Genomic DNA, 4,383 nt, shown 5'->3' with positions numbered 1-4,383 from the left:
CTCTGGTAAGCAATAGAATTCTTTTGAGAGTGAAGGGAGCCTTCACTTATCCCTCCAATAACAGGTTAAAATTTACATGCTTAACCCCGGAGACTCTTTATGGAACACGCCTTTATATTTGGGCGGGGTGGAGGATGAGGCATTGAGAAGGACCGAAAGGGGTGATGCTCGGCATTGCCTGTGCTCAGTGAAATCTTTAATATGTCTTCAAAAACTAACTGTTCTGTGCTCTCTTCCTTCTGACTTGCTGCTTTCTTCACACAGCGATTGCTTTTTCTCCTGATACTGCATGAAGCTCCAAAAATAAAAGGAGCTTAGAAGAGAAGGTGGAATTTGTACAAGGTCTTTACATCAGGAGGGAGCAGTTAGGATGAGAAAACGGGTGCCTTCCTCAGCTGTACCTGCAGAGGCCTTTTGCTGAGGGCCAGGCTCACAGCTGCCTTTCTTTCCCACTCCCACCCCTTTCTTACCCCTCTCATCCCACTTGTTTTTAACAAGACTTCGTTTTGGACATTCAGAGACAAATCCAATTAAAACCTTGTGTGGGGATTTGCAGAGGTGAATTCTGGAGGCCTTGGGATCTGTATGCTTTGCATGGTGGTTGCAGTGTCTGACAGAAGAGAGAATTCAGAACTCCCACAGCTCTCGGGGATAATGAGTACACAGAATTTTACCCATAGGATTTTAATTTTAGGCAGATCTCAGGTTTAGATTTGCTTCAAGGAAGGGTGTGACAGCACAGAGAAAAAGGAATAGCTTGTGAATCTCTGAACTTTGGTTTTCAAATGCCCAAATCATCAAGCAGATTCTGCCAGAGTCTGGGAAGCATCAAGATTACCTTTAAGTGAGCATCTCTGAGGGAGATATCTAGAATCATTAAGAAAGGAAGGGGTTCCTTCTCCATCACCCCCAACAACAACAACAACAACAACAAAAGTTCCCCTGGGTTAGGTGGAAAAAGAGACATAGGAAAAAAGATGAGAAAGGGGTTCAGGAGAGTCCAGGGGGAGGCATTCTAGCCAGGAGCAGCTCAGACTGCATGCCCAGATGCTGAATCCTTCTCTGAAGACCACCCTATAGGAAGGCAGCAGCAAGGAACAACTGTTGGCCACCACCTTCTCTTAGTGCCTGCCCAGGACAAAGGGGGCTTCCTTCCAGCAGTAGGCAGCATCTGTCACAGTGATTTCTTGGCTGACATCTGTATTGTGTGACTTGGTTTGACCCCTGACCATTTATCCCACGTGGGAAACTCCTACCTCGCAATGCTCCAAGGTATATGGATGTCCCAAGAGGAGGAAGATGGCCACATATCTTTGCAGAATTGTGCAAGAAAGCACCTGCCCTTGAGGAAGCAGAGTGTCACATTAAAGAAATCTGTTCACTAATAACTCTATGTCTACTTTCATAGTAGCAGCACAGCAATGGCTACTGTCACTATATGTCCCAACCTTCAAATCAGGACACAATATTTGTTAGAGGATTTGCCTACAATAAAGAAATTTTAAATTGAGACCTTCTGAGAAATCCAGCATTTATGGTTTGGCCTATTGTCCAGAGACAGAGGTAATTTTCAAATAAGATATGGAAGAAATTCTATGAATTCATAAACGACTCAAGTGAAAATATATATAGATTCTCCCCCCACTAACACCTGCCATCTCCAAAAAGTTGCTTGGAGATGCAATTTTCTTGCCTAAACTCCCACAGCAAATGCATTCCTCTAGATACATGTAGATTTAAGAAGGCAGGGGTCAGACATCTGTGATTCCCAACACGTGTTTCATTCTGGGTTGCAGAACACACATAGAGAAATAGTTGTTGGCTATTAAGAAATGAAGACAGGACACACAAATATCTAGATTTCAGCTTCTTTTAATAACAGGAATATCTGGCAACGTTTAACTACACCGTCATATGCTGCTCCTTTGAGATCTGATAGCTTCAGGCTCACCAGCGCCCCCTAGTCCCCACTGCGTCTTTGACATCTGTCACTGGAATCACCTTTCTTTGTTCTTCTCACTCTCAACCAGCTCTTTCCTGTCATGGTTCCCGCAAGGTGCCTGAGAGCATTGTAATTTTGTCTTAGAGCAGGAAGCTCTGCTCTTGGGCCTTAGTAAGTGTTTGGATTTGGGCTTGAGTGCTTAGTCATGAGCCACATGGACTGGTCATCTCCTCATCTAAAAAATACTTGTGAAAATTTGCTTATAGAAATAATATCTCTGATTGCATTAGGTTTTTTTCATCCATATCTCCAAATGGTCTTCCTAGATCTCAGAAATGGGAGGGGGGGACAGAGAGAAGACTCTTTAGTCCTATAACCTGGAGTTTTTAACCTATCAGAGATTTCCCCAGCTATATGCACTCTTAAATTGTGCTTCACCTTCCAGATAGATTCATTTTGGGCTCTTTTGGTATGTCAGCATGTTGCCCATTCATAGCTGATTTCAATATTCTTTATTCTTCTCTCCTCCATGCACATGTGTTTTTTTTTTTTTTTTTACAGATTAAGCAGCTCTAAAGAACAGAAATTTGTATGAGGCTGACTACCAAGTTTGTGGCTTGGAATTATGCCAAATGTATTCGATAATCAATTGTATGACTTTAGACAAGTTACTTGCCCTACTTGCCCTGCTAGTGCTTCCCTTTCCTTTTATAAAATAAGACTAGAACTAGACTGACCTCTACTTATTAACTCAATGATTTATTCAAGTAATACGTATTAAACATCTACTATGTAATAGACACTGTCCTGAGTGCATAAAAGATGAAAAAGATAATGGCACCACTCTTGGGCATCTTCAAATATGGAGGTAGAGACCTATATCTTTATATCTATTTACCTATTTATTATCTATCATAATTTATTATAAGGATCTATCCATGTAGAATATAAAAAATATGCCCATATTATTTAGAAAGTATTGTGATGAGAGCAAGGATGAATGCACAACAAAAATGTGGTTGAATAGGAGCCCTTGTAGGAGACACAGAAGACTTCATAGTTAAAGGTAATATCGTATGTCAATTATAATTAAACAAAAAAATCTTTAAAAAAGGTGAGCTTTGGATGTGGTTCCATAGTGTAGCGGTTAGCACGTCTGCTTTACACAGAGAAGGTCCTGGGTTCACACCCCAGTGGAGCCATGGTCCATGGTCTACGGCCATGCCACCCTGAACAAGCCCGATGTCTGATCTCAGAAGCTAAGCAGGGTCAGGCCTGGTTAGTACTTGGATGGGAGACCACCTAGGAAGACCAGGTTCTGTAGGCATAAATAATAATAAATAATAATAATAAAAAATAAGTAAAATAAAAAAAAGGTAAGCTTCGTGTATGTCTTGAAGTACAAACAGAACCCTGAAAGGACCCAGGCTAAGAGGCCATCATGTGGGAAGCCCCAAAGGCATATTTGGTTGTAGGAACTTGGGAGGCTGAAGTGGGAAGCAAGTGTGGGGAAACAGGACTGACGTTTCTCCCAGAGAAAGGTTTATAGAGGTGTGTGTGTCATGTTCAGTGTTTTAAAAAGTCACTCCTTTGAGGCTATTTACACATAAATACTTATTTAAGCATGAATTCTTATATTTTCTGGAATATTTGGCTGTTGTTCTATTAATAAACAGAGATCATTTATCCTCTTAAAGTTCATTTCAAAACTCAAACTTTTCAACAATTGTGCTAACATGAGAAGTGCTGATATAAATTATGGTTGGGTAGTGCTGCTACAAATGTCTGAGTTGTGAAAAATAGTCATCGGAAACAGAGAGGAATCTACCTTGCTCCAGATTAGAGAAGAAGGCAACCCAAGGAAACAAGGCATGAAAGGCAACAGCAACCTCAGTCTCATGAGATAAACTACTAACCGCTGAGTATATTTCAGATGAACTCGTTTCTTATTTCTTTTTAATTGTTTTGTTTGACAATGCCCTCTCTCAAGTTCAGGGATTCTTCTCACTTAGTAGCTCAAGGATGAGAAAAAGTGGCACAAAATGCTTCTTTCCAGTTTCACCAGACCAGATTCTGCTGGGTGGCCCTTTCATATGTTAGTTCTGTTCTTGCTAGAAGCTGCTTGGTGGTCTCCTTTGGTTTTCTTTCTTCATCTTTAAATCAGAAACCCCGCGTAGCTCTGAAAACGGTGCTTGCACTTCAGTTCTACTCCCTCTGCTGGCCAGATGGCACCTCACAACAGCAAAATGAGGCTATTTCAGGTTAGATCCCTCACCAAGACTATCAGACTATTTCTTTTAATTTCTTGGCAATGCAGTATTAGAATTAGGAAAAAAAAAGCCTTTTAAAAATCTAACAGCATTTCCTCTAGCAGATTATAATAATTTTAAAACACCACAGATTAAATTGGGGGCCTCCACTGGGTCCCTGGCCTTGGTATT

The 4,383-nt window shown here is 41.0% G+C and overlaps 1 pseudogene; it reads left to right on the top strand.

Moving 5' to 3' along the window:
* Positions 1–3,153: 3,153 nt before the first annotated feature.
* LOC112482538 lies at positions 3,154–3,269 on the top strand (annotated as a pseudogene).
* Positions 3,270–4,383: the final 1,114 nt, after the last annotated feature.

The sequence above is a fragment of the Pteropus alecto genome, unplaced genomic scaffold, assembly GCF_000325575.1.
Source record: "Pteropus alecto unplaced genomic scaffold, ASM32557v1 scaffold135, whole genome shotgun sequence".
NCBI lineage: Eukaryota > Metazoa > Chordata > Mammalia > Chiroptera > Pteropodidae > Pteropus > Pteropus alecto.
The sequence above is the reverse complement of the archived record's forward strand: the minus strand, read 5'-3'. Positions and strand labels throughout refer to the sequence as shown.